Below are 12,305 nucleotides of genomic sequence, written 5' to 3' on the forward strand. Positions count from 1 at the left end.
TCATGATTTAGGGAGAACTTTTACTATTTAATGTCACTAACAAATTAGTCATGTGGACAACGCAGAAATATAAGATAAACAGAGAGGACTGCAAATGTTAAAGTAGAATCTGGGCAAAGGCCAGCCCAAATTAGATGGGGGGACAGGTCTGAGACTAAGGATGACAGACAGATGAGTATGTGAACTACATACAACGAAACACTGCGACCCTACTATGTATTACCTTTAGGTTATAGAGAGGGCCAACTTCAGTCATTTAAAATAAGACTATCCTTATATGACATTTGTTTATTCAGTATTACAGTACTAACATTATATTTTGTTCTGGGGCTCATGGTTCATTAACTTTTTTTGTTGTTCAAGTTATTCCCCTTGCTAGAAATGTATTTCACCCTCCTGTTCCCTTAAAGTCTTAGCTTTTGTCAAGGAATAGGCTAAATTCACCTTGTTAAGCAACCCTTTGCCAATTTCCCAATGTGCTGAAATGAAGAGGTGAGTTAATCTCCTTATTTGACAGTGTGCTGATTAAGAGCACCAACCCTGGATCCATACTGCTTAGGTTCAAATCAGCTCTGCTACTCACTAAGAGATCTTAAACCAGTTATTTTACCTTTGTGTGTAGAACAGTGTCTGATACACAGTAAATATTATCAAGAGGTAGCTTCTGCTATGGATGGAATGCATGTGTCTTCCCCAAATTCATATGTTGAAATCTATTCCATGGTGACAGTATTAACAGGTGGTGCCTTTGAGAGGTGATTAGGTTATGAGTGCTCCATTTTCATGAATGGGATTAGTGTCCATGTAAAATAGGCCTAAAGGAACTCGCTTGTCCCTTTAACCATGTTACGACACAGCAAGAAGACACCATCTACGAAGTAGAGAATCCTCACCAGACAATGAATATGCCAGTGTCTTGATCATGGATTTTCCAGCCTTCAAAACTGTGAGCAATAAGGTTTATTTGTTTTGTCATGTTTTAATAAATTACTCATTCTAAGGTATTTTGTTATACATCAGGAGTGGACTAAGATGCCATTAATATTATTATCAGGGATTAAAATTTTATGTCAAGTCCACAAAAATGCACAAAAATATACAACTAAACTGGTTCTAGATAGTATCCTGACTCCTAATGGGTATATCAAAATTGATTTTATTTTTTCCTCTGACCTTTTAGTAAGAATTACTTCTATTAATAATTTGTCATTTAATTCTTCTAGTTGTTATTGTTTTAATCTTAATACCTTGTTTCCTTAAGAAAACACTAAGTCTTTAAGCACAAGTCTCATGTTAATATCTATGTCATATATGCAAGGTACCCTATATAATAGTATCCATTAAGGAAGGATGATTGACAATATTAGCCTAACATTTTTTTTTCTTTACCCATAGCCAATTGTCTTTTGTAATCTGCTCCCCTTTTATGGAGGGTTGGGGCAGGATGGGAAAGAAAAAACTACCTCTCAGATTTTGTTATATAAGGCAACCTAACTTTATAGTTCTCAAATTATTTTTTTATTAGTACCATATTTTCTTATATAAAGCACATGCTCATACTACCATCTTTAAAAGTTTTAACAACTTTTATTCTGAATATACATGTAAAAAATAATGATTTTGTGGATAAAAGTCACTGATACAGCCATTTCAGTTTTAAAGCACCTGATTTATCCTCAAATCTTATGTTAGGAATTATAAAAACTGAAATCACTTATATTCTTTTAAAACCAGCACATGTGGTACCAGCCCTTTATCTTTTTTAAAAAGACTAAAAAAAAAAAAAAAAAAAAATTAAAAAAAATAAGTAAATAAAAAAAAAAGAGACTAAAGCATGTCATGTATTTTAGCAACTTCAAGAAACCAACATATCTAAAATTTCTCTATGTGGGAGTCTCAGGCTGATTAAAGAATTGGGAAGAACTTTTAATCTTCCTATCCAGATGTTAATTTTTTCCCTATGGCTTAAGAAGGCACAAAGTATTTTTGTCTTTTTAATCAATCACATATCTATATATAATTTCAGAATATGAACTTAGGTGCATTTTTTTCACTTTTCAAACCCTTTATCATTATATAATGACCTTCCTTGTCTCTCTTTGTTATTTTTAACCTAGTCTATTTCATCTGAATTAAGTATGGAAACCTGGCATACTGACTGGCACATAACTGTAATTCAGAGACTCGGGAGGCTGAGGCAGGAAGATCACAAGTTCAAGGCCAGCCTCACTAATTCAGTGAGGCCCTAAGCAACTTAGTAAGATCCTGTCTCAAAATAAAAAATAAAAGGGCTAGGGATGTGATTCAGTGGTTAAGTCCTCCTGGGTTCAATCCACAGTACCCCACCCCAAAATATAATAAGTATGGCTACTCCTGCCTTCTTTGGATTCCATTTGCATGAAATGTATTATTCTATTTCTTTACTTTCAATCCATGTATATCATCAAAAGGTAAAGTGAGTCTCTTGTAAGCAAAAAATAGATTTTTTTTTTTTGTCCTTTCACATTATTGATGGGTAGGCCATTTTGAACTTGTTTTCTAATTTTATTGTAGTTTCTTTCTCCCTCTCTTAGAATCTAAGCGATTTACTACAGTAGTGTGTTTTCATTTCTTATTATTTTTGGTTTGTCTTTTACAGATTTTTGCTTTGTGGTTCTCATGAGGCCTAAAACAAACTTTCTGACGATCATAAAGTCATTGTGAAATGATAGTAGCTTAACATGATTATAAAGACACAAATAAAAAGTAACTGGAAATATGTAAATTAAAAAAACTTCACACTTGTGCTCCATTCTTCCTACAATTGGATTTTTGGTGTCCTGCTTTATAACTTTATTACCTCTTTTAACATACTAATGTAGTTATTAATTGTTTTGCTTTTTAGTCTTTATATGGAATACCCTTATATGAATGGTTTATGTACCATATTTATAATACAAGACTATCCTGAATTTGTAATAGTTACTCTTACCAGTGAGTTTTATACCTTCTGATGTTTTCCTCTTAGTAATGTCTCTTTTTTTTTTTTTCAGTTTGGAGAACTCCCTATAGCATTTCTTACAGAAAGTCAGGGGGAGATATAGTCTCTCAGCTTTTATTTTTTGGTGCGAACAGAGCTTCTTTGCTGGGTACAGTATTCTCTAAGTATTTTCCCTTCAGTACTCTGAAAAATCTCATGCCATTTTCTCTTAGATTGTAAGGTTTCTGCTAAGCCTGCTATCAGGTACTGGGATATTCTTATGTCTTTTTTCTCTTGCAATCTTAAGAATTTTCTCTCTATCATTGACCTTTGAAAGCTTTTAAAAGATGTCTTGGGGTACACTTGGTTGAATTAAATCTGACTAAAAATTTCCTCTTTTAATGCTGTCCTAAAGTTCCCATGAGCCTTCTTTATTCCCCTCCATTTTCCCCCTTTTATCTTCTCCAACAGAATTTTCAAATAGCCTGTCTTCAAGCTAACTAATCCTTTCTTTTCTGATTGATCTATTCTGCTACTGATGCCTTCTATGGCATTTTTCACTTCATTTAGTGTATTTTTCAGATGAAGAAATTTTTATTAAAGTTGCTTCCATTTCTGTTTTACTTACTCAGGAAGAGTACTGAATTCTCTGTGTTATCTAGAAGCCCACTGAGTTGCCTTAAAACAGCTGTCTTAAATTTTCCATTGGGGAGTTTGCCAATATTGATCACTATCTGCTCAGTTTCTGGCACTTTTTAAAAAATATCTTTATTTTATTTATTTATTTTTATGTGGGTAATGAGAATCAAACCCAGTGTATTGCACGTGCCAGGCAAGCGCTTTATCACAACCTCATTCTCTCTGGTACTTTATTTTCACCATTAATTGAGGTCATGGTTTCCTGAAAGCTCTTGATGCTTTGTACACAAAGTCATTTGGGCATTGAAGGATTAGGAATTTATTCCAATTTTTCTCATCTGGTTTTGTTTGTGCTTCTTTCTAGAAATTCTAAGCAGAATATCTATTTTTTCTTAGCCTGAAATAATTTCTGCTATTCCAATACTTGATAGTACCCCAAGTCCAGGTTTGTGGAAGTGTGCTGTTGGTGTGTTCTCACTGTTAACACTAACAGGCAACCCAAGTCCAAATTTTCTCCAAATCTGCAGTTGCTATGCTGTTCAAGACTATCCTGAATTTGTAAAAGTTACTCTTACCAGTGAGTTTTATACCTTCTGATGTTTTCCTCTTAGTAATATCTCTTTTTTTCAGTTTGGAGAACTCCCTACAGCATTTCTTACAGAAAGTCAGGGGGAGATATATTCTCCCCCTGTAAACCTGGTGAGGGCTTAAAAACAGATATTCTATCACAAGCCTCTCCATGGGGAAAGAATAGGCTCAGAAGCCCTTTCCATAGATACAGGTCTGTGGACAGACACTGCAGGATTCTCTCTGGCTCTGAGCAGAATCGTCATGAGAGGACCAGTTCCAGGTTCCTATGCCATATATGTGGCCACTAATACTACAAAGTTGTGTCACGACCTAAGTCCATAGTCTATCAGGACTAGAAAAGCACTGGGGTAGAACCAAGGCTGACTTTGCTATGAGCTGCCTACTACTAAGATGGACTTGTGGTTCAAGACTGATGAACCAGTCACAGGTGATGCTGGTCAAAAGAGAAATCTGACAGTCTGAGAGGCTGTGTGTCTCCTCCACTGGTGGGGCCGCCTATTGACACTGGCCTGGGAAAGTGGGCCACTAGCTTTGCCCAGTATTAGGGTACTCAAGCTAAGAACTTAATTCCAAGGCAAAGTCCTTGGTAATTACCCTGTCCTACCCTAAGCAAATAAAGTCTTACTCCACACTACACTGCCTGTGGTTGGGGTGGTATTTGTGAAGTTAGTTCCTTAGCCACCAAGGCTAACAGTAAGTTGGACGATCCTAGGTTTCAGCCACAATAACCTTTGCAGTCCTAGGCCCATTATAGCTGGTGATAATACAGGTCAGCACATGAGTCCATCCTTCTGGGTCACAGGTCTCTGCCTAGTGCCAGGACAGGTCTAGAGGCTCCTGTGTGAGCTCTACTCTTGGTAAGTGCCCTCTGGTTTTTGCCTGGTGTTTGGATCACACTGTGGTGAACTTAGCACTGAGCTCCAAGATGAAGTCCTATGCTAGTTTCATAGCCTGTTCCCCAGTGGGTAGAACTGTCTTTCCCTCTACTGCCTGAGATTAGAGGAAGAGTAACAGAGGCAGTGATAGCTGCCTGGCTAATGCATGCACTTCCAGTGGCTCAGTCTTTGAGTTTTGGCTTGAGGTTAGGAATTGTGGAGTTCTGCACATCATAGTGGTAGCATTTGAGTTAGATGCATTTAATGGTCAATTTGATCACTTTGGCCATTATTATTTTAGTCCTTCTAGGAAAATATGTTTATAGTCAGGTGCAGTGGTGCACACTAGTAATCCCAGCAGCTCGGGAGGCTGAGACAGGAGGATCACGAGGTCAAAGACAGCCTTGGCGATAAGCGAGGTACTAAGGCAAATCAGTGAGACCCTGTGTCTAAATACAATAAAATACAAAATAGGGCTAGTGGTGTGGCTCAATAATTAAGTGCTCCTGGGTTCAATCCCTGGTATGAAGAAAAGGAAGGAAGGAAGGAAAGAAGGAAGGAAGGGAGGGAGAGAGGGAGGGAGGGAGGGAGGGAGGGAGGGAGGAAGGAAGGAAGGAAGGAAGGAAGGAAGGAAGGAAGGAAGGAAGGAAGGAAGGAAGGGGAAGGGGAAAAGGTAGGGGAAGAGGAAGGAAGGAAAAAGGAAGGAAGGAAGGAAAGAAAGAAAGAGAAAGAAGGAAAGAAAAAAGAGAAAGAAGGAAAGAAAAAAGAAAAGAAGACATAAGGAAAGAAGGAAGAAAGAAGGAAGGAAAGAAAGAAGGAAAAAAGAAAAAGGAAAGAAGGAAAGAAAGAAAGAAAAGTATGTTTATAAATAAATCCACACAGCTGTGAGCAGTGGCACATGACTACAATCCCAGCAATTTGGGATGCTGAGGCACAAGTTTGACGCCAATCTCAGCAACTGAGTGAGAACGTCCCTCAAAATAAAAAGTGAGCTGGGGAATGAATGTAGCTCATTGGTAGTGGGCCTTGGGTTCAACCCCCAGGAAAGAAAGAAAACCACATAATTTCACTCTATTACTGAAAATAAAAGTAAACCATACTGTATATTTAATGTTTTATTTTTAATCATTTAGCAATTTTATGAAAAGTATTGCTTTCTGGTATTAAAAAAAATCTCTGATTTCTAGGCTTAGATATACAGGACTAGTATACCAATCTTTAGTTAACAGGGAGAAATACTTTTGTAAGTTACTGTTATGGTTTGGATATGAGGTGTTCCCCAAAAGCTCATGTATGAGACAATGTAAGAAGGTTTGATGGAGAAATGATTGGGTTATAGCCTTAATCTAATCAGTGAATTAATTCTGATGCGATTAATAAGTAACTGGAGGCAAGTGGGATGTGGCCAAAGGAAGTGTTTCATTGGGGGTGGGGCTATAGGGTATATACTTTATATCTAGCCAGGGGAATCTCTCTTGGCTTCCTGATTGTCAAGTAAGCCACCTCCCTCTGCTGTCATACTCTCTGCCATGATGTTCTGCCTCACCTTGAGCCCCGAGGAATGGAGCCGGCCTTCTATGGATGGAGACCTCTGAAAAGTGAGACCTCAAATAAACTTTTCCTCCTAAAATTGTTCTGATCAGATCTATTAGTCACAGCAATAAAAAAGTTGACTAGGGGCTGGGGAGATAGCTCAGTTGGTAGAGTGCTTGCTTTGTAAGCACAAGGCCCTGGGTTCGATCCCCAGCACCCACCCCCCCAAAAAAAAAAGTTGACTAAAATAGTAACTGATATTCAAACTGTTTCCAAAGAAATTGTTAAGATGATAGGACCCAAGCACCTTCAATTTTTAAATTTACTATTAAGAGAAAAATCTTCACTATTGATTTTCACATAAGACATAAATCCCAGTATTTTGTGCTAGTTCTATTAATTATATATATGATGACTAGTAACAAAAAGCTTATAATACTTAACATTATATTTAGGTATTATTTTAAAAGTTGTTCTTTTAGAAAGCTAACACTTGATTTAAAAATGACTTATACTTGAGATGACTTTTATTCACTTAACAAAAATATTTAAGGGTTTTCTATGTGCCAAGCATTGTGCTAAGCCCTGAATACCTAAAAATACATCATCTCTGTTCTCAATGAACTCACAGTACAGTGATGAAACAAAAGACTTGTGAACAATCGATTTCAATTCAATGTAATAATAAACAAAGTTTAAGATGAGATGGGACAGGCACTAAAAGAAGACCTAAGATGAGCCAAAAAAGAAAGAAAAAAAAAAAAAAAGAAAAGAAAAAGAAAAAGAAAAAAGAAAGGAAGAAAGAGCAGGGGATGGAGGTGGAAGGTTGATCAGGCAGTCACCAACATATATAAAGACCAGAAGACTCAACAAGTTAAAAGGAGGTGGATAAAGTATAAGGATACAGAGATTTTTGTGGAAGTAGTGAGGGGACTCGGAGTGCCCCAGAGAAAGGGCCATTAATGAATAATCTGAATAATTTTATCTTAATGGCTATTGGAGCCAATGAAGGATTTTAAACAAAATATGGGTAAATGGGGTGAGATGTGGAGGGAAATTTGAAGAGTAGGATTACAAGATCTGATTTGCTCATAGAAAGATCAACTCTGAAGGCAATATGTTGATCTGGGATTATTTCACCCTCACCATACATCATAAGGAACATTTTAAAATGTATAAACTGCACTACAAAACTACTAAATAGTCCCCAGTTAACTTCACTAAGATAAGTCATGACATTTTCAATACTACCAAAACATTATATAAAGTATTCCTATATTGTTAACAAAGGAGTTTTATTAACATGCCTTATTCTGTATCACTTTTGAAAGAAAAATGGTTCAATCTCAACATTAAAATAAAGGGGTGCTGGTTAGAGAGTTAGGATATAAAAGAATATAGAACCTACATCCATTAGCAAAATGCATACCTCTCTATAAAGACATTAGAATTCATTTCTATTAATTTACATTAGGCAGAGTTATTCCCTGTGACAGCAAATGAAACTTATTTATTATTTATTTCTGTATTATATTTTGTCTGGTATGACAAAACATGATAGAACCTGATAGGACATACACTGAGTTTATGAAATCCAATATAAGTTAGCAATTGAATATTTTCAGTTGGTTGGTGTGGGAGAGGCTTTGAATGAACACATTTTGCCCCAGAATTACATACTTTAGACAAAAAGGATGAAGGCATCAGCCCTTACTTTGTTTAAATGCTAAGGGTAGTTAGGATTACAAACTGCAATATTTTAAAAGATATGAATGTAGTTGAGTTGCTAATAGGAAAAAAATGTTAGGAAAGAGATTAACTCAGATACACAGGAGTTTTAAGATAAATAAATGATAAATTATAAAAGAATTTGGGCTAGACGTCAGATTTACACTTGCGATCCTCTGCCTCAGCCTCCCGAACCACTGGGGTTGCAGGCCAGTGCCACCACGTCTGGCCTGCATCCATTTCATATTAAAGTAATAACAGAATTTGATGTGACTTTGAACTTTATAAGTTCATTCCTGGAGATAAATCCTTTCTATCCTGAGAAATCTGAGAAGACACTGGAAATGATTTTAGCATAAAGAATGGCCTTAAAACATGGAAGGAGTGGTAAGGATATAGCGTAAGGGCAGAGCACTTGCCTAGCATGCACAGGCTCTGGGTTCAATACCAAGCACAGGAAAAAAAAAAAAATGGAAGGAAAAATATAAACTTAAAAATATGCTTAGATCCAAAATGGAGGACTAGAGGGAGGCTGCATTCCTCGTCTCTCCATAACCTGGAATTCAAGCAGAGAAAATACCGTTTCTCTGAGAGGGACTTGTAGCTGCCCACCAATCCCTTGCTGTTTACGGCATTCGACCACCACAATAACCCCCTATCTGCCAGCATATCACCTGCATTTTGAGTGTGGACTGCTCACTGACTGCCACCTATCATCAACCGTTTGCCTGCCTCTTGCCTACCCATAGCCCGTCTTTCACCTACCCATCGCCCACTGCCCAACATCTATCAGCTGATTGTCCACCCTTAGCCTGCAGACTACCTGTAGATTGCCAGTGGATCTCCTGCTGCCAGCTATTGCCTGGAAGTCCATTGTCACAGTCCATTGTCACCTGCAGGTGAGGTCCTAGAGGTCTTCAGGGACACAAAAAGACTACAGGGTAGAATCTGTACTGACTCGGTTCCATACAGCTAGATGAGAAGGCACAAAAACAACATGAAAAAACATGGGAACAAAGTGCGTCACACAAATCAAGGTGTTCCAACAAAAGAATTCACAGACAACACAGTAGAAGAAATGTCAGAGATGGAATTTTAAAAATACATAGTTAGTTTGATCTTCAAAATAAAGGATAGTATTAAAGAAAAAATACAGGAAGTGAAAGATCACTTCAATAAAGAGGCAGAGATTATAAAAAGGAATCAAGCAGAAATCCTCGAAATGAAGGAAACAATGAACCAAATTAAAAATTCATTTGAAAGTATCACCAAAAGACTACACCACTTGGAAGACAGAACTTCAGACAAGGAAGACAAAATATATACTCTTGAAAATAAAGTTGACCACACAGAGAACATGATAAGAAACCATGAACAGAACTTCCAAGAAATATGGGATATTATGAAAAGACCAAATTTAAGATTTATTGGAATAGACAAAGGCGTGGAGATACAAACTGAAGGAATGCACAATCTTTTCAATGACATAATATCAGAAAATTTCCTAAATTTAAAGAATGAAATGGAAAATCAACTACAAGAGGCTTATAGGACCCCAAATGTACAAAATTATAGCAGACCCACACCAAGGTGCAATATAATGAGAATGACTAACACAAAGAGTAAGGATAGAATTTTAAAGGCTGTGAGAGAAAAAAAAAATCAAATTACATATAGGGGGAAACCAATTCAGATCTCAGCTAATTTCTCAACCCAGACCCTCAACTCCGTGAGGTCCTGAAATAACATATATCAAACTCTGAAAGAAAATGGATGCCAACAGAGAATTTTATATCCAGCAAAACTAAGCTTCAGATTTGAAGATGAAACAAAAACCTTCCATGATAAATAAAAGTTAAAAGAATTCACAACTAGAAAGCCTGCACTACAGAATATTCTCAGCAAAATATTCCATGAGGAAGAAATGAAAAAAAAAAAAAAAAAAAAAAAAGAAAGAAAGAAAGAAAGAAAGAAAACCAGCAAAGGGAGGAACTACGCTAAAGGAAAGGTCAATCAAAAGAGAAACTAAGTCAAGTTAAAAACCAAAAATAAACCAAAATGAACAGGAATACAAATTGTATCTCAATAATAACCCTGAATGTTGATGGCCTAAACTCATCAATCAAAAGGCACAGACTGGCAGATTGGATTTAAAAAAAAAAAAATGACCCAACAATATGCTGTCTTCAAGAGATTCACCCCTTAGGAAAAGACATGCACAGACTGAAGGTGAAAGGCTGGAAAAAAAACATATTACTCACATGGACTGTGTAAACAAGCAGGGGTTTCCACCATCCTCATATCAGACAAAGTTGACTTCAAGCCAAAGTTAGTCAGAGGGGTAAAGAAGGATGATTCATACTGCTTAAGGTAATCATACATTAAGAAGGCAACAATTGTGAATATTTATGCCCCACACAATGGAGCATCTACATACATCAAACAAACCTTTCTCAATTTCAAGAATCAAAGAGACCACAACACAATAATACTAGGTGATTTTAACATGCCTGTCTTATCACTGGATATATCTTCCAAACAAAAACTAAACAAAGAAACTACAGAATGAAATGATACAATGAATGATTTAGACTTAACAGACATATATACAGTATTTCATCCATCATTGAGCAAATACACTTTCTTCTCAGGAGCACATGGATCCTTCTCTAAAATAGATCATATGTTATGCCACAGAGCAACTCTCAGCAAGTACAAAAAAAACAGAAATACTACCCTGCATTCTATCAGATCATAATGGAATGAAACTAGAGATCAATGATAAAATAAAAAATAGAAGCTACTCCAACCCCTGGAGACTAAATAGCATACTATTGAATGATGAATGGATAAAGGAAGAAATAAAGGAGAAATAAAAAAATACTCAGAGATAAATGAGAACACCGAAACAACATATCAAAATCTCTGGGACGCTATGAAGACAGTGCTCAGAGAAAAGTTCATTGCACTGAGCTCATACATTAAAAGAATGAAAAGTCAACAAAGAAATTACATCTCCACGCCCTAGAAAAAGAAGAACAAATCAATACCAATAGCAGCAGAAGACAGAAAATAATTAAATAAGAGCTAAAATCAATGAAATTGAAACAAAAGAATTTAAAAAAATTAATAAAAAGTTGGTTCTTTGAAAAAACAATTGATAAACTCTTAGACACACTAACAAAGAGATAAAGCTCAAATTACTATAATTTGTGATGAAAAATGAAATATCACAACAGATATTACTGAAATGCAGAAGATTATTAGAAACTATTTTGAAAATTTATACTCCAAAAAAAAATAGAAAAACTTGAAGACACTGACAAATTTCTAGAGACATATGATCCACCCAACTGATACAGGAGGACATACACAATTTAAACAGATCAATTTCAAGAAACAAAATAGCTTACCAACAGAGAAAAGTCCAGGACCAGATGGATTCTCAGCTGAGTTCTACAAGACCTTCAAAGAAGAATTAACACCAATATTCCTCAAATTATTTCATGAAATACAAAAGGAAAGTGTCAGGGTGCCAGGCTAGCTGAGGCACAGGTAAGAGCCACGGAGTCAAGACCCAGACCCTGGGAGTTGGGTAGGAGCAGGCTTGTGGTGAGCCGCCTGCAAACACGTTTTATTGCAGGAAAAACCATACATTTTACAGACTTTTAGCCCAATCACAATGTGCCATGGGGGATCAGACCACTAGGCCCCTATACAGGTTCCCTTGGTAACACTAGGTCAATTTGGGGGCAGTTGTTTACTTTCCTAAGTGGTCCAAGCTGAATGCTCCTCTCTGCAAGTTTACACACTTGAGACATTAACTGCTGTGAGCCAAGAACTAGGATTTCTCCAAATAGGAAAGAACCCTTCCAAACTCATTCTATGAGGCTAGTATCACCCTTGTACCAAAACCAGACAAAGACATATCAAGGAAAGAAAACTTCAGACCAATATCCCTCATGAACTTAGATGCAAAA

At 36.5% G+C, this 12,305-nt stretch overlaps 1 protein-coding gene and 1 long non-coding RNA gene across 2 annotated transcripts in view; both read right to left on the reverse strand.

Annotated features, from left to right (window-relative positions):
* The window catches only part of TOGARAM1 (TOG array regulator of axonemal microtubules 1), a 120,422-nt gene that overhangs the window by 88,929 nt on the left and 19,188 nt on the right, over positions 1 to 12,305 (reverse strand).
* LOC306653171 lies at positions 1,819 to 4,356 on the reverse strand. Its single transcript, XR_013761661.1, has 2 exons — positions 4,189 to 4,356; positions 1,819 to 2,986 (listed from the first exon to the last, which is right to left on the reverse strand). It is a non-coding gene; the product is annotated as an uncharacterized lncRNA (long non-coding RNA).

The sequence above is a fragment of the Sciurus vulgaris genome (assembly GCF_902686455.1).
Source record: "Sciurus vulgaris genome assembly, chromosome: 2".
NCBI classification, from domain to species: Eukaryota; Metazoa; Chordata; class Mammalia; order Rodentia; family Sciuridae; genus Sciurus; species Sciurus vulgaris.